This window comes from Mixophyes fleayi, chromosome 2 (assembly GCF_038048845.1).
Source record: "Mixophyes fleayi isolate aMixFle1 chromosome 2, aMixFle1.hap1, whole genome shotgun sequence".
Classification (NCBI taxonomy): Eukaryota; Metazoa; Chordata; class Amphibia; order Anura; family Limnodynastidae; genus Mixophyes; species Mixophyes fleayi.
The window spans coordinates 84,796,025-84,819,121 of NC_134403.1; the positions used below are offsets into that span (position 1 = coordinate 84,796,025).

The following is a 23,097-nucleotide window of genomic DNA, read 5'->3' on the forward strand; positions in this document are numbered from 1 at the left end:
AAACAAAAGGGAGAAAAGCACAGAGGAACAATGGGGGAAAAAAGGCACACCATAAGGAAAAAGGGGGGAGAGAGAGGCACATCATGTGGAAAAAGAGGGTTAGAAAGAGGCACGGTATGAATAAAAGGGGGGAGAGAGGGGCACAGTATAAAGAAAAAGGGGGGGGAGAGAGAGGCACAGTATGAAGAAAAAGGGGGGGAGAGAGAGGCACAGTATGAGGAAAAAGGGGGGGGGGAGAGGCACAGTGTGAAGAAAAAGGGGGGAGAGACATTATGAGGGAAAAAAGGGGGGGAGTGATGGAGAGGGGGGGCAGCATGGTACAGTGATGGAGAGGCAGAGCAGGATGGCACAGTGATGGAGAGGGGGGGCAGGATGGCAAAGTGATGGAGAGGGGGGGCAGGATGGCACAGTGATGGAGAGGGGGGGCAGGATGGCACAGTGTGATATATATAGTGCTACTAATTCCACAGTGCTATATAGAGAACTTACTCACATCATTTCCTGTCCCATTGGAGCTTTCAGTTTAAATTCCCTAACATACACACAGACAGAGACTAGGGTCAATTTGATAGCAGATAATTAACCTACTAGTAGGTTTTTTGGAGTGTGGGAGGAAACCGGAGCACACAGAGGAATACGCACACAAACATGGGGAGAACAAACAAACTCCATGGAAAGGAATCAAACTCATGAACCCAGTGCTATGAGGCAGAAGTGCTAACCACTAAGCCACCATGCTTACAGCTTTATTTTTCATTGTATTCGTTGTAATGTAACATGCAGCCAGATTGCTATGCAAGTTAGACTGAGGCACACTGAGCTCAGGAAACTTTTTTATCAGTCACTAGTGTACTGTAATGCACGACTGTGGATTGTGGGTTAGAATCCATATGAGACAATGCATCAAGTGAGCAAACTTCTACAAGTTAGTGTTTCTGTTTTCCTTTAGTCTGATTTCCTGCAGGTTACGATCCTCCCCTTTTATTACGTTCTGTTATTGCTTGGGAAGAACTGGCAGCTGTAACTGGAGAAAGCAGATGCAGCAGCATTCACAAATTATACAGAGGGCATAGGAGTTAGGGCATAAATATATTTTGAGACCAGATTTTGTATTGCCCGAGCACTGCTGTCAACACAGAGGTAAGGAAAGATCCCTTCAAGCCATGCCTAAATCATAGAAAAAGTTGTTGTCGCTTTGTTGATGTGCTGGTGGAAATTATTTAGCTTGCTATATCAATTGTACTTATAAGAAGATGGCCACTAAAGATTGATTATCCAGCATGGGCTTTATGTATAAAGACTGAGCACAGAAATAAAAGACCTGAGTAAATGCAATTCATAAAGCATAGGAATCTTCCATAACCAGTAAAGACCAAAAACTGTTTTGTTTTAAAAATATAATTTTAACTAATGGGATGTTGAAAACATAGCGCAGATTAGTTCATGTGGGTTATTGTACTTTTACCCCCCAATCATGTCTAGACAATCGTATTGCAAGTCTAATGCATCAGTCAGTCTATGTTTTAGAGCAGAATGTGCAGTACATGGTTGTTGTTATTAAATTTATTTTTGCCTGTATAAACAATACAATACAGACATACAAGCATGCATGATAACTACACAAATAACATACCAGCATTCTTATCATTGTGTACAGAAATTCTAGATTGATCTGTTTTCCTATAATGATTAGCTTAGCTGCAAGAAGAGACTTTTAATGAGTAGTGACTGAGAGCATTTCAGTGCTTAGTGGACAAATTATTTTTATGGGGACTAGACAAATCTAAAAATCTAAAATCACAATATTATTTAATATAAAGCAGAAAATATTGTTTTAAATGTTAACACTTGGGGACTATGGCATCCAGGCCCTAAACTACGATAAAGCTAAACTAAGAAAATTTAATAGTAGTGACTGTGTGTTTTCCAGTGAACACACAAATCTGTGAATTAGCAGCTCCACCATTTTGTGAGTGATAGCAATCTCACTCCATGATAGTGCTGAATCTGCAGCTAACCACAGGATGTGGTGGCATACCATGGCTGTATTGCGCAAGGAACATGTCAGGGGAGGGCTGGCAGACTTTGGCCTGGGGGGCAAGCACACTGCACTGGCCCATAAGTAGCGGCCCATCCTTAAAGGGTGGTTTTTGGTACAATATATATATTTATATATATATAAAAAGAGGCTATTTTAGTGTTGCTTAATCCATATATATATTTTTATGCCCAGGCCCAGAGCTGGATTAAGGCTCTGGGGGGCCTGGGAACTTTAGACAGGGTAACCACCTGTGATGTAGCATGGTTATCCATTTAGACAAATACACAGTTCTGCCTTCACGAGCAGTACACGGTGAAGCGGGACATACCTCCCAACTGTCCTAAGCGAAACAGTCACCCAAATTCTGGACTGTCCCACCAGATTCAGGACAGTTGGCAGACTGTCCTGCTCTCTCCTACCTGTTCTTGTCACTGTCACCACTTGTGGCTGCTGGTTTCTTTAGCTCATTTGCTGGTTGTCTGTACCATGGAATATTGGAGGCCCTATTTGGAGAAAAAATGGGTACATAAAATTTAGAAAACTCCAATCAGTCCCAGTTTAAATCAATAGCACCCACGTTTTATAATTAGGTCTCCCTTCAGCCACAACATTAAAGTAATAATATTCTCATTTGCTAAATAGATCTCTTTCCCTCCAACCAACCCTGACATTTGATAGCACCCACATTTAATATATAAACCTATTTCCCCCTCTCCAAACAGCCCCAGCAATAATTTAAATTGCATTTACATTTAACAAATATATCCATTTCCCACAACAATCCCAGGCATTAAATAATTCATAATCACATTTAATAAAGAGACCTCATTCTCCCCAAACAACCCCACAATCAATTAATAGCTCACCACCCCAGCATTAAATTAAAGGTCTAATTGCTCCATCTTAAATTCATAAGACCCACTATTAAATTTTATTGCCCCACCATCACCCCACAAATAAAATAGCACCCAATAATTAGCCCCCACCCGCACTCCTCGATTAAATTAACAGCCTACCTCTCACACACAATACGTTCATATACTGGCTCCCTCTCACACACAATACATTCATACAGTGGCCCCCTCACACACACACACACAATACATTCATATAGTGGCCCCCGCACACACACACAATACATTCATATAGTGGCCCCCTCACACACACAATACATTTATACATTGGCCCCTTCACACACACACACACACAATACATTCATATAGTGGCCCCCTCATGTGATACCCCAAAACTTGAGTACTCTGGGGTGTATCTATATGTAAATATATGTTCGTGTACCTTTCTGTTTAGATGTGGTTACATATGTTACTTGTTATAAGTGTTTATAAAGATTTAAAAAAAAAAAAAAGATTTCTTGAGGGAAAGTGACAGTTGGTAGTCGTTGGTGGTTGCCGGATGTGACAGAGCGAGAGGAGTGTGATACTCAGGACCGCTGAGAGAGATCCCTGTGTCTGGATAGACTGAGAGAGAAAAATAGGGACAGAATGAAAACCGGACAAAGTGATATATAAGCAGATTAAAAGTGAAGTAAGTGTAAGAAGAGAAGAAGATAAGAAGTGAGCCAAAGAGAGGTGTGAGTAAAAAGGAAAGTGCTGAAAACAAATAAGCAGTACAGAGATCTGTGACATCACACTAAACAGACTGAGCTATGTACTGAGAACAGTGTGAGAGGAGAGAAAATAGAGAGGTCTGTGAATACACACAAAAGAGACTGTGTAATACAAAAGATCATCAGTTTATTTGGCGTGAAAAAGCAATTTATGGGCCCCAACCACGTGCAGCACTTCTACAAATAATTATTGAAATATATGATGTGGGTCTTAAAGTACTGTTGAGAAATTAATCTCATAATCGTGTTAAGTTATGTATTAATGTTAGGTAATTATATATATATATATATATATATGTATGTGAAGATTAATAATTTGCTCTGGCAGAAACATCCATAAACATAGAATTCCAATAAATTATTAGTGTTATTAGTATGGTAAATGTAAAGGTTTGTCAATTGTAAATAGTTTCAAAGTGATAAGATAATGTTTAAAAATAACAGAGTAGTTCTTATTAATAAAAGGAAGTTAAGAATACACTTGTGTCAATTTAAATCTCTGGATAAATCTCCTTACCTCTCTGGTGCAATTTCAACGTATTACTCTAAATAACATCACGCGGGGTATTACAAGCATACACACACAATACATTCATATAGTGGCCCCCTCACGCACATAATACATTCATACATTGGCCCCTTCACACACACACACAATACATTCATATAGTGGCCCCCTCACACACACAATACATTCATATAGTGGCCCCTTCATACACACACAATACATTCATACACTGGCCCCTTCTCACACACACATACATTCATATACTGCCCCCCTAACATACACACATTAATTTATTATTCTGACACAAACATACACTCACCTGGTTCATCGGCGCGCTGTGCAGTTCTTCATCTGTTTGCACATGGGACGGCACCTATGACGTGGTGCGCGTCCCATTTGCCACTAGGAGGTCAAAGTTGAAGGGACAAAGATCTGCGCCGCTGACATTTGGAGAAGGTGGCTGGCCCGGGGGAGGGGCCAGTCACTATTACAGACCACAGGAACCGCCCCGAATTTATGTTTTTTGGCCCGGCCCGGGGGACATGTGTCCCCCTGCCGTCCGGGCCAGCCCGCCCCTGGAACACGTCCATTAAGGTTTCTGCCTTAATTGTAGTAATTTTATTGCTTTTTGGAGTTTGATTGTAAGAGTTTCAATCGTTTTCTTACATTTTAGATGGTGTGTAAGTGTAACAAACCTTAATCGGACATGTTAAACCGTAAAGTTTTTTGTCTATGGAATTTCATAGCTTTTTGTAAAGTTAAAATATTTCTAATTTAAAATTTAGAAACCTAGAATTTTATGGCAGATAAGAATCAATTGTCCCATCTAGTTTCCATAATATTTTTAATCCCTAATAAACAAGAGTGTTTAAATTACTCTATTATACTAACCTCTACCCCGTCTGTTGGATGCCTATCCCACCTATCCACTGCTGTTTTGGTAAAGTAGTTTTTCCTCTGATTTCCTCTAAACCTAGCATCCTCCATTTCCAGTGCATATCTTTCTCTTCCACATTCCCCACTGCCCACCAGCTTTGTGATCACATGCACACACGCCACCGCCAACTGCACCTGCTTTTTTTCTCACATCACCTCCATCTAAGGCAGTGGTTTTCAAACTTTTGCAGTTCGTGGCACCCTTAGAGTCTCCAAATTTTTTCAAGGCACCCCTCCAAAATAATTATTGAGCAGTCCTGTTTTAGAAGTAGTTGGGTCAAAAAAATGTAATAAGTATTTAGGTCAGGACAGAAATACTTATTTAGTTGTATGCAAAAATGCCCCCTCTGCATCCAGACACTCTGCCCTCAGGCACTCTGCCCCCTCTGCATCCAGACACACTGCCCCCTCTGCATCCAGACACACTGCCCCCTCTGCATCCAGACACACTGCCCTCTCTCACACTGTCCCCTCTGCCCTCTGTCACGCTGTCCCCCCTCCTCTGCCCTCTCTCATGATGTCCCCCTCCTCTGCCCTCACTCACGATGTCCCACTCCTCTGCCCTCTCTCATGATGTGCCCCCTCCTCTGCCCTCTGTCACGCTGTCCCCCTCTCTGCCCTCTGTCACGCTGTCCCCCTCCTCTGCCCTCTCTCACGCTGTCCCCCTCCTCTGCCCCTCTCATGCTGTGGTCCCGGCGCCACGCGGATTGGTAAGTTTATGTGCTCTTTGTTTTTTCCTATAGCTGGCTCGCAGCACCCCAGTGAGAGCGCCGCGGCACCCCTGGGAGCCACGGCGCCCCGCTGTCTGCCCCGCTGTCACACTCCCTCTCACTCCTCTGCAGCGAGCGAGCCATAGGAAAAAACAAAGAGCACATAAACTTACCAATCCGCGCGGCGCCGGGACCCAGCAGCCTCCTCTCTCCCGCAGCTGTCACTGAATATCGACGTCAGTGACAAGCTGCTGCGGGAGAGAGGAGTCTGCTGGGTCCCGGCGCCGCGCAGATTGGTAAGTTTATGTGCTCTTTGTTTTTTCCTATGGCTGGCTCGCGACACCACAGTGACAGCGCCGCGGCACCCCTGAGAGCCCTGGCGCACACTTTGGAAACCGCCGATCTAAGGCATATGTATGTTCTGGCAGGCAGTGGTGGGGTGCAGCATATATGTATATTCTGACAACCAGGGGTGGGGTGCAGTATGTATGTATGTTCTAGCAGGCAGTGGTGGCTGCAGCATGTATGTATTTATGTTCTGGCAGGCAGTGGTGGGTGCAGCATGTATGTATTTATGTTCTGGCAGGCAGTGGTGGGGTGCAGCATGTATGTATATTCTGACAACCAGGGGTGGGGTGCAGTATGTATGTATGTTCTAGCAGGCAGTGGTGGGATGCAGTATGTATGTATGTTCTGACAGCCAGTGGTGGGTGCAGCATGTATGTATTTATGTTCTGGCAGGCAGTGGTGGGTGCAGCATGTATGTATTTATGTTCTGGCAGGCAGTGGTGGGCTGCAGCATGTATGTATGTTCTGACCAGTGGCGGATCCAGGGGGGGGCGATCGGGGCATTCGCCCCCCCTAACAGCAAAAAGCTAGGTCCCAGCCGCCGAGCAAAACGGGAGGGGCAGGGCTAAGCGCGAGCGGGGGGGCTAAGCGGGGGCGGGGCTAAATGTGGGCCGACCAATCAGAGTGGCCCCAGTTGGCAATCAAAATGGGAGGGGGCGTGGTCAATCGCGGGCGAAAGGCAGGGTTTAACGCGGGCCAGCCAATCAGAGTAAAGGAGGGGCGTGATTATGCAAAATCGCCCCCCCTAAACATAAAGTCTAGGTCCGCCCCTGGTTCTGACAGCCAGTGGTGGGGTGCAGCTCCTCACTGACAGCATTGTGATGTGATGATAACGTCACTAAGGGAGGAGAACGCGGGAGCGAGGCACTGTCCAATCGCACTGGAGGTGGTAGTGTGCAGTGTCGGATTGGGGCATGAAGATCCATGAAATAGTGTGTGCAACGCCGCAAAGCCTGAAGGGGTGTGGCCAGCTACCAGAAGGGGGGAGGGGGATTAAAGTAACAGCCCCAGTCACTTAATCTTAGTGATCCTACTTTCCTTTGGTACAGTGTCAAAAAGTAAGAAGAATCACTCAGACTGGGGCAGTGATTCTTTTTTCCTTCCAACATAATGCATGGGACACATGAAGGGTCGAAATGGGGTAGTGCGGAGGCAAATGCAGGATTTCTAGTGGTGGGTTTTCACTTTATGCTGCCAGAGTTGGCATCACCAAACATTATTGGCTATCATTGTAGCCAATGAGAGACTGCATTCCAACCCTTTCCCATCCATTTTAAATACACGGACAATGCTGCATGCAGTACTGCTAGGTGCACACAGTTCGCCTTTCACGAGCACAGTAGTGTGAAGCAGGACACACTACCTAACTGTCCATGCAGCGGGGACAAAGTCCTGATGGAAAGTCACTCACAACAAGAATCAGTATAGTCCTATCTTTTCTTGCAACTCTCCCTTCCAGCTGCTGCCTATCTCTTAAACTCAGTATATGCTTGTCTAGATCCAGGTTTGTTCCTTGCTTGGGAAAAAGATAAATTAAATATGGAAAGTCTAGCAATGAGTGACCCTCTAGGCCTCCCTCCTCCAAACCAACCCAACGTTAAATCAATAGCACCCACATTTAATAAATAGGCTTCCTCCCTGCTACCAGCCCTGACATTGAATCAATTGCACCAACATTTAATAAACAGACCTATTTCCCCCCCAACCTGCCCAAACATTAAATATTAGTATTTACAATTAAAAAATATAACTATATGACGACCAGCAGCCCCAAAACGAAATAAAATTATTGGTGTGTGCAACACATTTCATTAGAATGTGCACCAGGGAATCCTAGAGAAGGATACTCTGCACTGCAGTTTGCCACTGGAGGTGCATGTCTAGCACCGCTCAGGGGGAAGGGTTTCTAAAAGTGCCCCCGGATTGTATTATGCCACATAGTGGTGCCCCCAGCTCATTTTATGCCACACAGTAGTGACCCCAGTTCATTCATTGTTAGCAGGGCCTTCTCACCTCTCTATCTGTTTGAATTACAAAGTATTGTTGCAGCTAAGTGGTTAGTACTTCTGCCTCACAGGCATTGGGGTCATGAGTTCAATTCCCGAACATGGCCTTATCTGTGTGGAGTTTGTATGTTTGTGTGGGTTTCCTACGGGTGCTCTGGTTTCCTCCCACACTCCAAAAACATGCTGGTAGGTTAATTGGCTGCTATCAAAATTGACCCTAGTCTCTCTCTCTGTCTGTGTATGTATGTATGTATGTTAGGGAATTTAGACTGTAAGCTCCAATGGGGCAGAGACTGATGTGAATGAGTTCTCTGTACAGCGCTGCGGAATCAGTGGCGCTATATAAATAAATGGTGATGATTGTGATTACTGTATTTCTTCTCAATTGTAAAGCAATATTGAATTTGCTCATGCAATATAAATAAATGATGATGTTGATGATATTATGTCACACAGAAATGCCCCCAGTTCATATTATGCAACACAGTAGTGCCCCAATTCACATGCCATACAGAAGTGCCCCCAGTTCACAATATGTCACAGTAGTGCTCCCAATTGCATATATACACACACATTATCATTAAACACATATATTAATAAAACATATGCTGTTGTAAATGGACCGTGTCTGTGCCCCAACTGTAATGGCTCATTAGGGAGTACCTGGGCACATACTGCACACCCTGTGTGCACAACTATGTCTGTGGCTCACTACCAAGTGCATCCTCACTCTCACACCACACATGCTTTCCTGGCATTTTACCTCCTCTAAATAGATTGACAAACCTGAATAAACTAACACAAATAGTATATAATTACATTTGCAACAGTAATGAGCTCAAATAAGGTGGTAACACTGGTGCATTGATGACTGTGACCCATCCTTTAATTGAACAGTAAAGCAGTACATGAACACGGAATAATACTGTTCCTGGTGTTAGTTCTACACTTGCCTCTAAGGTAAAATGTTTAGACTGTGCAGGAACTGTCCCAAACAGGGAAATGGTCCTTAACCTTGTTAAGTAGTTCCTGGCTACTGGTCTACTAGCAGTGTATTGCTAAATGCAAAACCCTGACTTGGAACGACAAGGTCGTCTCTCTCAGCAGTCCAATGTTCAGTAATAGTAGTTCATACAGTTACACTGTTCCAGGGTGCTGGAACTAGATCCAATTTTACTTGGCTGGAACATTTTCAGCAAAGCCAGGGAAATACCATCAGCAGATGAACATTCTCAGCCTGTGTGTTTACATTAGCATGAGAATATGGAGAGAAATGCCAATGATCAGGGGTTTTTTTTGGGTGGAGCTCAGATCAAGACTTTTAGCTCAAAGACAAGTACTAAATATCCCATGGTATAGTAGCAGCAACCAACAGGCTCACAATAACAATTAATACCATTTAGGTATAGCAATATAGCCTTCTGCCAACCAAAAGCACCAGCCCTGATATTGTAAATTGTTTATTTGGAGTTATGTACTTGCTGAAATCCCAACATGAGCTGGAAGTAAATACTGATTATTAATGGTATAAAAAAAAAGGTAAACACTAAGGGCTAGATTTACTAAGCTGCGGGTTTGAAAAAGTGGGGATGTTGCCTATAGCAACAAATCAGATTCTAGCTGTCATTTTGTAGAATGTACTAAATAAATGAAAGCTGGAATCTGATTGGTTGCTATAGGCAACATCCCCACTTTTTCAAACCCGCAGCTTAGTAAATCTAGCCCTAAGAGAGAATTACAAAAGTAGACATAGCAGTCGGTGACTAGGGCTAGATAGCATTATCCTCCCAACTGTTTTCCAATTTGGCAGTGGCCTTCCCTAATCTTATTCTTTCCAAGTAGGTATATTACATAATGAATTAAAAAAAAGATGGTCATCAGTAACATTGCTTAGTTTTTTTTAAAGTGGTTCATGTTAGTTTGTTGTCACATTGGCTCTAAAGTTTGAACATTCAGAATAAATGGCCTCAATTAGAGCTAGGCATACTTCTGTTTCAGTGGCATGAATATACTCCTGTCTATATTGCTTATGCAGAACAAATTGCATTCATATCTAGATGTGTGTGTAACATAAATGTGCGTCCCCTTGCCAATGGAGAGGCAGAACAGAGGCGATCATAAGTTCATTACTGTAAAGTCGTATAGATAGAATCATAGCACGCCCCTTAGAGATGCAACATAATTAAATATAGATGCCACATTTCTTGCAGGTACTGGAGGGATGGTATAAAAATATGTGAGGCACTATCTAACTGCTTCTGATTGGCTGATTGCATATTGATCCCTCCAGCTGATAGTGTTTAAATTATTTGTGTAGTAGCTATCTTATATCAAGTGGTGGCGTCTAGTCACATTACTTAATTGTATTTACCTTTGGACTACTGGAAAGAAGATTTCCTATTTAATTTTTAAAGGTGTAAAAAAAGGATGTTGAGGTTTTTGTCTTATACTACATTTCATATGGAAAATGGAACATTCATGTTTATTACTAACTGTCTATTGTGTACATGACATATGTTTATATATCTCGGGTCCGAGACTTAGTGCTGCACAATTTGATCCAAGTATGTACGACTGGCTGCAAGATGGCATTTTTCAAAGTCCAAGCAGTGACACAGTAGGGCATCACCCAACTAACTGCCCATCACCAGGATCCCATCCCCACCATATAGGGAGGAAAGCAAGGTAGCCAGCACAAGAAAGCTCCTGTTTATCCCCAGGGACCCAGCATAACAGCATCTGTATAGAAGTGGTGCTAATCGGTAGAAGTGTAAGTGCATATCAGCAATGCAACACAGGGCCAACCATTGTGTAGACCACTCAGCAATATATTCAAAATAAGGCTTTATTATGACAGCACAACACCATAAGACGTTCAGAAAGTACAAGGTAAATGGTAGCATGTACCCTCCTGCAGCCAACATTCGAAAATAACAGTCATTTCTCCCACAGTATTACTGGTACCATATAGCTAGACAGTTTCTATGTTGCCCAGCTTGGGATACTGGCTCACACAGAACCTGTCCTGGTAGGGTTTCATATGCCTGGCCCAGAGTGCTTTGTGCTGGTGTTACATACACCAAAATCCTCCAAGATAGAATGAATCTATTGACATTGTGATCTCCTTAGAATACAGTGGGACCCCGTTTCATCATAGAACTTATTGTTTTGTTTTTTTAAAAACACACTTATGTCGGGCATTCGCACGTCCGTATTTAGCAAGGAATGAATCTGAAGATACATGTGTGAATGAATATGGGTGTAAGTCAGCTCTACTCTAAGGGGCGTATACAATTGTTCGGCGTGACCGCCGAAAAACTCGCGCTCTAAAAGTATTATCGTTAATACGGTAATTACTCGCTGAATTTCAGCGAGTAAATTACCGTATTAACAGTTTTCTCGCGCAATATTACTGTATTAACGGTAATATTTTTAGAGCGCTTGTTTTTCGGGGATCTCGCTAACAATTGAATACGCCCCTAACAGACAAAACACTGAAGGATATGTCCAATACGTATGTGGAATATAAAGTCACAAAAGAACACACAGAAAAAAAACACACTATTCAGTTATTGACACCTGTTAATAATATAGTCATTAATGGCAAAACATTTAAAAATTAAAAAAGTTTTCCCCCCATAAAATACATTTATGATATTGTTATAAATGTCTATTGTAGATACAATGCATTTTTACGGGGGCCTGCCCTGGCAGTGATTCTAAGAGGCAGCACAATGTTGAAGCTCTGGCTCAAATCCCCTCAATTCTCCCCTTAAGCCAGGCGCCATCACAACCTGAAAGCACTAATCTGCTGGGGCAAGAGGCAAACACACTACCCACCTAGTCCACATGTCACCGGTCCCCCTCGATTCCCATGCTTTGGTCGGACGCACCAGTGAGGTTTGTCTGAATGACCGCACCTGTCACGCAGGCAGAAGCACACTACCTTCCCGCAGCAGTTTCAACTTGCCAGCACATCCTCAGGGCTCTCAGATGCCGACGTGCTGACCTGCTCACTAGATAGAGGGAAGACAGTGCACCCGTACCTCCAGTGCGTGCACTAGCACCCCAGAGACTTCCGGCAGCAACAGATCTCAATCTGACTATGGGTACATGCCGTGAGCAAGAGTCCCTGCAACAACAAAAGGACCAAATATATGGGACTCTCACTGTTTAGAGTTAGGTTCACCCTATTAGCAAAAGCGCCGTGGAGTGGCTTTAACATACATTTCCAAATGTGTGCAACTAAGACTTTTGCATTTTTATCTACAGTAGAAAAGGCAGGTCTTTTGCTTGCTATAGCAGCGTGCTGGGGGAATTTTCTTCTGTATTTGTCTGAGAGGCATGTTGGTGTCAGTAGCTGAGGGGGAGTACTGGTACAGAATTGCTGTTTGGAGGCTTCTGGGGTACCTCTTGGTAAGTTGGCTCTAAATTTAAAAACATATATATATATGTATGGCACAAATATATGGGACTCTCACTGTATGGAGTTAGGACCACCCTATTAGCAAAAGCACCGTGGAGTGATGAGTGGCTTTAACATACATTTGCAAATGTGTGCAACTAAGACTTTTGCATTTTTATCTTCAGTAGAAATGGCAGGTTTATTGCTGGTTATAGCAGTGTGCTGGGGGAATTTTCTGTGTGTTTGTTCCTTTTAGGATAATCCCATTCTTTCAAGCACCTGCTATGAGCCTATAAATTAATTGAGCAACTTCCACTTCTGTATTAGCCTTCACTGAGACACCTGAAGATGAACCAACCTACCGGTAGATTTCTGTATCTTACCATACAATACACAATCGCTGGCTCAGTGCCATATATGTGTTGCTAGACCGAATTGTATGACCATGACCACTAGATTTACAACATGTTACCCATTTCTCCTGTTGACAATTCGTGGAATACTGAGTTCATTGCATTTTGCTTCTTTTAGTGGCCTTCATCTCTGCCTTCTTTCTGTTCCTGCCTTTCTCTGCTTCCTATGCTCCCTTCTCACTCCACCCCCTCTGGCCTCACCTACTGACTGGCCTTGGTACACATGGCCCAGGTGGCCCTGAAGGAGTGTCCTGGCCACTCAAACCTTCCTTCTTCATTCTTCTCCTGCATTGTTCTGTGCTCCCATGCTCCCCTTCTAGGAAGTACCGCCCGTTGGACACATTACCTTGCTATTCTACTTGTATGGTCATCACTATGTGAGCTATTTTCTCTATTCCCTGTGCAACTCCCCTCACACTGATTACAATGAACATGTTGTTACTGACCCTGTTTATTATTATATTGAACATGTTGTGGTTTACTTTGTCTGGGGCATGCCTCCCAATTCCTCCCCAAACACCTGCCTAAACCCCCTCAAATACTCCCTTTCTCTCCTCAAGAGCCTCTTGCTAAGCCAAGCTTACTGCTTTATTGTACCTGTAGGTTCTGTCTACCCTCCCCCCTCTTTTTTTTTCTTTCTCATCTGCTCTTCTCTTTTTTCCTAACTGAAGTAACACCATCAGTTCCCTCAACCTCACCACCCCTATATTTCGCCCCTGCTTCTACTACTCTCCCTACTGGGCACCCCCCATTTGACTCCAAATTCAGCCTGCAGAGATCACCCTTAACTGTATCCTTACCCAACTGGGGATCATGGGGCTCCTCACTCTACTTAAACACGCTCCACAAACACACACATTTGTTTCGCACACTCCAAAAACTTCAAGCTGACATTGTCTTACTTCAGGAGACACACTTTCGCCACTTGGGTCATCCCTCGCTCAACTCACGTAGCTTTCCCATAGCTCTTTAATCCTCCAACCAAACAACGTGGGTGCTATTCTCCTATGAGGCATCCTCCCGCTTGAGCTCTCCTCCAATGTCACCTACTCTGGCGGTAAATATATCATCCTAACCGGTCGCCTGGGCTGGGAGGAAATAACTTTGACTAATGTATATGCTCCCAACACAGGCCATTGCATCTTTTTTTACTTTAATATTACTCTCGACCATAAACTTGACAGATTCCTTTTCACAGATAACTCCCCTCAATCACACAGTACACGTCTGCTCAAACATATGAAAGAATTAGGTCTTTTCGACTGTTGGCGCCCACTTAATCCGACTGCGCGTGACTAATACTTTTTTTTTTCTTTTAAACATATTTTATTAGAAGGTTTTTCAAGTTTTAACAGCATACAGCTTAGGACATAAATCAAACAATCGGTATATAAGGTTATTTAGAACTTATAGTAAGTTATAGTAAAAGCGATAGCATTGAAAATGGTGGGAGAGGGAAGCTTAAGAGGGGGACCAGAAAGTGGAAAAAATAACAGATTGGAGAAAAGAAAGAGAGAAGCCAAAGAACAAGAATAGGAGGGAAAGAAGGGATGGAAGGGGTAATAGAGGACAAGGGAAGAGGAAGGAAGCCCAACCTGGTGTCTTAGTGAATGTCAGATAATTAGTATGCGATTTGGGGCATAACCCATGATGCCAGTATCTGCTTCAAGAGGTATTTAATTGTTCTGCTCCGTAAGAAGTAAGACAAGGTCGGTCATTATGTACACTCGTAATATGCTCACAGCAGCAGGTCTGCCAAATTCTATTGATTATTGCAGGTAGAGCAGGGGTTCTTGTTGTTTCCAACTTGCCGCTATCGCACATTTGGATATGGCTCACTAGTGCTGTTTCGTGTTTGTCAGTGTCAGGTAATGGTCTGTGCAGGAGTGAATAGGAATGACATGGAGGAATTTGTAGCGAAGTAACTAAGGAAAAGGTTATGTACCTTTTGCCATAATCTGACCATCTTGGGGCATGACCACCAGATATGTAAGAACGAACCCTCTTGTCCACAGGATCTCCAGCAACAACTGGAAGCATCAGGGAATATAGCTGTTACATGGGTGGGGACCAAATACCACCTATATAGTAGTTTATACGCATTCTCTTTGGTCCGCACACAAATAGAGCTCTTGGCGATTCGAGTCCTGATCTCGGCCCATTCATCAATTTCCAGTTCCATTCCAAGGTACTCTTCCCATTTTAGTTCATAACGATCTTTGACAGGTTGATGAAATGCCACCAAAAGACTATAGAATGTAGAAATTAAGCCAGTAGGGAGAGATTTATTTTGACAAAAAGATTCTAGGGGCGTGAGTTGGTAGAAGATTTTAAACGCTGAGATTGAATGATATAAATGTCTTAATTGAAGATATTGATAAAAGCGCTTATGGGGAATATCATCCTGCCTCTGGAGGTCCGCAAATTCAGGAAAAATTCACATAGGGGCTATGTCTGTCAGAAACCAAAGCCTGCGACAGAACCAGTGCTGGGAGAAAGACTGTTGTTGCCCAGGGGGAAAGACTGGGTTATTCCACAGTGGAAACATCATTTCAGAATTGGCTATCAAGTGAAATGCACGAGTACTATAGTCCCAGATCTGGAGTGAGAAGCGAGTAGAGCATGGGAGCAAGGGGAGTGGTGGACGATGTTTGATTGATATCCATAAAAGGGTGTAGGGTGAAAGCAGCTGTACGAGATTAGCTTCTATGCCAACCCATAATCTAGTGTCAGGTGGGGAATGAAATATGACTAGCTGGGTCAGATGCGTAGCAATGTAATATTTAGAAATATTTGGAAGACCCAGCCCTCCCTCCAAGGTTTGACGATAAAGTGTACGGGCTTGTACTCGGGGTCGCTTGCCTGCCCAAACAAAACGAGTAATTTCTTAAGTGAGAGTGACAGTACTTGAATAAGGAGCGTCTGAAACAGATACAGAATTTGCGGGACTAGGTTAATTTTCACCGCTGTCATGCAGCCTAACAAATAGAAGTATAACTTATCCCATTTCTCAAGGTCTCATTTAAGCGAATTTAAACATCGTGGAAAATTAGCAGCATAAAATTGACTATATTGACTTGTCAAATAGATTCCCAGGTACTTCAGTTTGTCTGGTTGCCATCTAAAGTTTGACTGACGCTTCAGGGAGTCCAGGAGGTGGGACGGTAAGTTAAGAGGGAGGATTTGGGATTTGTCCATATTGATTTTAAAGTTAGATATTGCACCATATTCACTGAGTTCACTCTGTAAGGGAGGGAGGTGAGGGGTTGGTAATTGTTAGTAGGATGTCGTCCACATAAATGGAGATCTTATAGTCAGTCTTACCCACTTGGATCCCTGTGACCATCAGGTTATTAAGAACTCGAGATGCCAATGGGTCCATCATTAGAGCAAACAACAAAGGGGAGAGTGGACAGCCTTGTCGAGTGCCGTTAGTAATTTGAAATGCAGGCGACGTTGTGCCATTAGCCCATACAGTAGCTGAGGGATTGTAATATAAGGAACCTAGCCCAGACAAACATTGACCCTCAAAACCCATCGCTTCAAAGGTAGCTCTCATAAAGGACCACGAGACCCTATCAAAGGCCTTTTCTGCATCAAGGGACACCACCAGAGCAGGGACCAGTGCCCGATTAGCTGTTTCGATTAGATTAATTGCTCGTCTTCTATTATCTGCTCCCCGACGAGCGGGGATGAAGCCCACCTGGTCAGAGTGAACTAGAGTGGGAATCACTTGGGCCAACCTTTTTGCGAACAATTTAGCAAATAGGTTTAAGTCTACATTCAATAGAGATGGGTCGGTAGCTCTCACAGTGACTAGGTTCTCGTCCCTCCTTGGCAATAACAATAATATCCGCTCTGGTTGTGTCACTTTCAAAATTTTTACCATTTAAAATTGCTCCAAAAAGGGAAAGGAGCATAGGCACCAGGTCGGGAGCAAATTTTTTATAATATAATGCTGTAAGGCCATCTGGACCCGATGCTGCTGAGTTTCTAAGGGTCTTAATAGTTGTTTTTACCTCTTTCAACATAATCTCAGCATTTAGTACTGACAATTGCGCATCTGTAAGGTGTGGAAGAGAACAAGTTTGGAGGTATTCACGTATTCGTTTATGAAAAATGTCTGGGGGTCTGCATGCGGAGGGAGGTTAGATAATGAATTGTAATAGGTATGGAATCTATTTGCCATAGTCTGGGGATCTTATAGAAATTGCTGTGCCTGATCTCTAACTATGCGATTGCGAGCACATTTATTCTGCAGCCTATGTGCCAGCAGCGTGTCAGCCTTGTCTCCTTTTTCATAATAACGCTGCTGAAGCCATTGAAATGTCCTAGCTGCTTTTGCAGCAAGCAATTTGCCTAGCTGTCCTCTCAGGGCTAATAATTTGAAATACGCTGCGCGTTTGGGGTATCTCTGGTGTCGGATAGTAAGGGTTTGTATTTTAGATTCTAAGTTGGCTACTACCTGCTTGTTTACCTTTTTCTCATGGGAGGCAAGGTTAATCAAACAGCCTCGAATAGTTGCCTTATGGGCTTCCCATCTAATCATAGGAGTAGTTTCATCTGGACTATTGTCTGTTTGAAAATCAAGTACGGCTTGTCTTATCATACTGAGGTTCTCCTTCTTAAGAAACAAGTGGTCATTCAGTCTCCACCGGTATCGCGGCAGAAACGGTGGTAAGATATCAAGTGGCAAAGCAATAACCGAGTGTTCGGACCAAGGGACTGGTGTAATGATAGCCGATTTCAGGTTCTGTGTCATCTGAGCATCTACAAAGAGCATATCTAACCTAGAGTACATATCATGCAGCATCGAGTAGTGCGTATAAGCTCTGTTGTTAGGGTATAGCATTCTCCATGTGTCATATAGATTAGCGTGTGTGAGTAGGGATTGCAATTTAGAACCTTCACAAATAGTACAACATCTGCGTAACGTAGGTTGCGAGCGGTCTAATCGTGCATTTAAAATTATCCGTTTCCCCGAGAACCCACCCGAACTTTGGGTATCCGGGTACCGAGCTGAGTAGCTTGGTACTCTCCCGCCCACTCCGAATCCAAATCGAGGCCGAACGTCATAGTAACGTCGTCGGGGCTCGGTTCTCGCGATACTTCAAGATCATAAATACCCGCCTCCACAGCAATCCATCGCCATTTGACAGAGGGAGAGAGCAGTAGTCACAGGCTGATTAGAGCAGGGACAGAGAATCCAATATTCTGATTCCAATTGTTGTAACAAAAATCGCTAGAGAAGAGAGGAGGATAGAGGTTTTCTTTTTTCAATATTTGGCACTCCCCAGTGCTTTTGGGGTGTCCCCCATAATTGTGCATAAATATTTCTGGCTGTCAAAATTACTATCTGTCAGCAGTATCTACCAACTAATTTTTAGCACTCCCCAGTGCTTTTGGGGTGTCCCCCATAATTGTGCATAAATATTTCTGGCGGTCAAAATTACTGTCTGTCAGCAGTATCTTACCAAATAATTTTTAGCACTCCACAGTGCTTTGGGCTCGGAATGGATTCAAAGCAGTCCACATATGATCAGAATGAGCAACCAGGTTCTGTCACCAGTCCTGATGTTAGTGTTCCCAGTACGTCATCTGGGCAAGGTGATGTCAAACTACACAGTGTTTCGAAATCAGTTCAAAAAACCAAAAACAAAAATAAAAATTTACTGTGTTGAAGCGAAAGAGAAGTGTTACTGAGCAAAAGTTAAGTGCCGATAAAAAAAAAATTGCCAACATGCCATTCTACACACGCAGTGGCAGAGAGAGAATGAGGCCTTCACCTATTAGTGGCAGATCCCAAAAAGTTACGGAGCCTACAATTGGTGCACAACTACTGTTACGCGTCAAAGCCGAGCTGCAAGATAACAGTAAGGCATTAGAGGATAATGTTTGCTCTGATTCACAAATGACACCAATCCCTGTGGAGAGTCCATCCAACAGTGGGATGTCAAATCGTGAGCATTCTGTTAGTGTACCCATAAAGAAGGGCCCTTTCAGCAGTTCTGCTGATGTGTACCTGAACAGCCCGAGTGTAGCCGGTTATACACAAATTGAGGATGCCACTTTGGAAATAGAAGAGGAGAAGGAGGAGGTTTGTGGAGGTGACGAGGGGGCTAATGAGGATGTTGATGATTATGATGCAGACAGATACCAAATTGCCTTTCTCAATTTCTATTTATATTCTAGATTATATAACGGCTGAATAGTTTTCTATTTTAGTCCTAGTGGAGAAGGGATCTGATGCAGACAGATACCAAACTGCCTTTGTCCATTTCTTTGTATATTCGAATCTTTAGTTCTACAGTCTATGCAGGCTGCTTTTTTTTCTATTTTACTACAAGTGGATGGGGGGGAGGATCTGATGCAGACAGATACCAAACTGCCTTTGTCCATTTCTTTGTATATTCGAATTTCTAGTTCTACAGTCTATGCAGGCTGCTTTTTTTTCTATTTTACTACAAGTGGAGGGCGGGGGGGGGGGGGGGGGTGGGGGGCAAAGATAGCCACCAAACTACCGTGGTCCATTTAATTTTACTTTCTAGTTCCACAGTCTGTGCAGGCTGCTTTTTTTAATATTCAACTACAAGTAGAGGGTGTAATATACACCCAAAGGCGATGGGGGAGGTAGACAACCAGGTTTGTCTGTACAATTTGCAGACAAGTGTTCGAATTAAGGATGGCCTACCAGGGATTAAACTGGTTTTTTTCATAATTTATTAGCTTTAGAATTAGAATTATCTAAGAAACTGGTGGAGCACTAAATTAGGTTATTTTAGACCAAAAAAAATGGTATTTTTTTCAAAAATAGCAAAACATAACCAAACAAAATCAAAACCAAAACACGCAAGGGCGGTTTTGCAAAACCAAAACACGAAGGTAATCCAGATCCAAAACCGAATACAAAACCAAAACTCGGGGGTCAGTGACCATCTCTAGTTTGAAGTGCGTTTCTTAGAGCATTACAACTTGTGGAGAGTGTCGTTTCAGATACTGAATCAGTCATGGTTGATACCAGTAATAATTCGACCAAAATCGGTTGAGATGGCACAGATGGCAAGGTAAGACATCAGGCTGGGTTGTGAAAATTAAAAGGGGTGGAATAGTTGGGGGGAGCTTAGGAGAACAGTCAAAGAGAAGAAGACAGTTTGACTGGCAAGACATGTCTTCCGAACAATGGAACCAGCACATCCTGTGTACTTGGGGAGTAAGGGGGGGTGATTGTGTTGCAAAGAGGGGACATTTGGTGGAGGGGAATCCTAGGAATTATAAACCGGTAAGTATCTGTACATGCATTTTAAATAACATTCAAATGGGAGAGAGAAACATTTGAGGGAAACAATGGGATATTTTAAAGACACAGTACTCGTTAATCAGATAAATACTTGTGTCCAACAATCAACATTAACTGTAAACTATAATGTAACCATAGCAACATTCTCAGTTAAGGCACATTCGGGTTAGGTTGTCAGACCAATGCTATACTGGTAACCTAAGAGTTCATTTGCATCATAATTCGAGGAGCAGCTCACAAACTATCATGAAGTATAAGTGATCAGCCGTTCCTCAAACCATGAGGCCAAGTTTTCCTATTAACTTAGTACATATTGTAATCAATTGGATCAGCCATTTGCCCAACCCATCTGGGGCCTTAAGATTGAGGATAAGAAACTCTTATAATGCCTTTTATAAGCAAATAAATTTTACTTGTCTCTTGAGAAGTCTTCAACCTCATAGTTAGATTAATTTATCCATATTCAACAGGGCGCGAGGGCCTCTTCCAATGTAGTTTAGTAGTTTAAATACATGCGTACCTTTTTCTCTTTCTATAAAAAAATTAAAATTTACCTGTCTTTATATTCGGCCTATGTGTCGCCGGGCCAATGTCTTACAACTACACTATAAAATCATTTGCATCTTAATCTTAATCCGGGGTGCAGTTAAAAAATTATCATGAACTATAGATGGAAGGCCGCTCCCCAGGTTACGTAGCATTTGAAGAAAGTTTGGATTTAGTAATAAATATTTATCAGCATCAACTGTTAACTATAATATTACCAAAACAGTATTCCATTAACTTAAGATTCAGCAACATTCAAATTGTATTCTATATACAAATAAAGTTTACTTGTCCTCTGAGAAGTCCTTGGGCTCATAGTTGAATACACTTATCAAAATTTGACCGGGCATAAGGGCTTTTCTCGATGTGGATTAACTAAAGTCATGAGTAGCTTATTCCAGTTGCCTCAAGTAGCTTCAGAGAACTTGTAAGTAGTAGTCAATGTAGGATAGGGGCAGGGACAGCCGGGAATATTTAGGAGGTCTGGCCCCGATCAAGTAGCTGATGGCATGTGCTGATATTTTTCTCACCTCAGTCTCCACAGTGTGGGCAGAGACGTAGGCACTGTTGGACTGCCTTGGCAACCTAGACAGGCACTCCTCACTGTCCACCGAGCTCCAGTGGAATTCTCAGCAGGCACTGCTCCGGCTAACCCAGCGGAAGTGAAGGTGGCGATGGCACCCGCGGTATTCGGTTCGATGAACCGAGAAGAGCTAGGAAACTCTCCGACAGACGGCTGCTCACAAGTGAGCTCACACAGGCGAGTAGTTTAGGAAGGCACTGCCCACTCCTGCGCTCCCACCAGGCTCTGATCACGACACCTCACCACTGCCAGTAACGATGCAGTGTCCCCGGAAGATGCGCACCAGAGGACAGGCAGCCCGCAGAGCACCAGACAGAGGCTCGGATACGGCAGCAATCAGCCTTCAAGCAGGTAAGGCCAGCGGGATTCAATAAATAGGCCCTCGCATCTCAGGATCAGCTGACTGGGCTCCAAGATAGATATTAAAGTTGCCCATTAAGCCAATATGGGTCTATTTTGTACTTTTGTGGTGTTGAACGAAATCCTCCTGCGCATCCCCCAATTTCAATCTAAAGTAAAGGAGGCTATAGCAGATTATTTCGGAAACAACAATCAGAAGGATTTCTGCTCCCCTTTGGTCTAGGAGGCACGCAAGGCACCTCTAAGGGGCTGCATCATTAACTACGCTTTCCACCACAACAGGGGCACAAACGCTTGGCAGACCAACTCACCTTCCAATTGCAACTGCAGCAACCTTTTGTCAGCTAGAAGTGAACTGAATCATATTCTGGCTGAGAAAACAGATAAAGCGTTATGCTGCGGACACCTCGTTCGCTAATAATAATAATAAGGCTCACCGCTCTTGCCAGGCAATCTAATTTGTAAAAGCCCCAGATGGTACTCGCCATTATGACCCGGCGGCCATAAATAATACCTTCAAATCGTATTACGAGGCACTTTACAACCTTCAACAAACCGAAAGTGCTCTCTCGGTGTGGCCATCAAAGAAAACTTATAAAAAGGTCCTTACGGGGTGGTACCTGGTTCTCACATGCCTACACACTGTGTCCCACTGCCTCAGACGCATGTTGGAGACAGTGCGGACACCGAGGTGATTTAATGCATATCTGGTGGGCGAGCCAGAGGCTGTCCTCATTCTGGGCTGCTAACAGATCTCTTATAGCAGAAGTCACCAGGCTAGCCCTCCATCTGACTCCTACTACCCCCCCTCCTATGTGCCCCCATTCCTCATCTTGCAAACCCCCGGACAAGCTGAATCTACACATCTCCTGTGCGTCAAAGTTTCAAATACCCCACAACTTGGAAAAAGTAGTCCCCTCACACTCTAGAATGCAATTAACCATATATGGTTCATATCTCAGATGGAATACATTACCAGTCTTCATAACAAATAAAGAGTTAAAATAATTTTTTACAGTTGCTCCTGATTGCAAACATGTGTTCCAGCATGCATACACAGCCATTATCGCTAATAATCAGCAGTTACACCTGACCTGCAGCTGGTGCCAGTGATAATGCATACCTTTGAAATGCCTAAAGCTTAAATCAGATGCGCTCGAGCTTGGCACACCCTTTCTGTAAATTCCGGAACGTGCATACGCCTATTCCCTACCCCGTTCTGCACCTGAATTCTCAGTTTGTAGTAAGGGTCCTTTGTGCTCGAAAATTGGACGTTGCTTCATTCTCTGGCATATAGTTAATTTCTTGGCATGAGCA

General features: G+C 43.3%; 1 protein-coding gene across 2 annotated transcripts in view; it reads left to right on the forward strand.

Moving 5' to 3' along the window:
• The first annotated feature begins 991 nt into the window (after positions 1-991).
• LOC142141221 (17-beta-hydroxysteroid dehydrogenase type 6-like) overlaps positions 992-23,097 on the forward strand; it is a 53,259-nt gene continuing 31,153 nt past the window's right edge. For both annotated transcript variants that reach the window (XM_075199452.1, XM_075199451.1), the window contains exon 1: positions 992-1,140. The gene's annotated coding sequence lies outside the window, so the exon portion shown is untranslated. The remainder of the gene's footprint in view (positions 1,141-23,097) is intronic.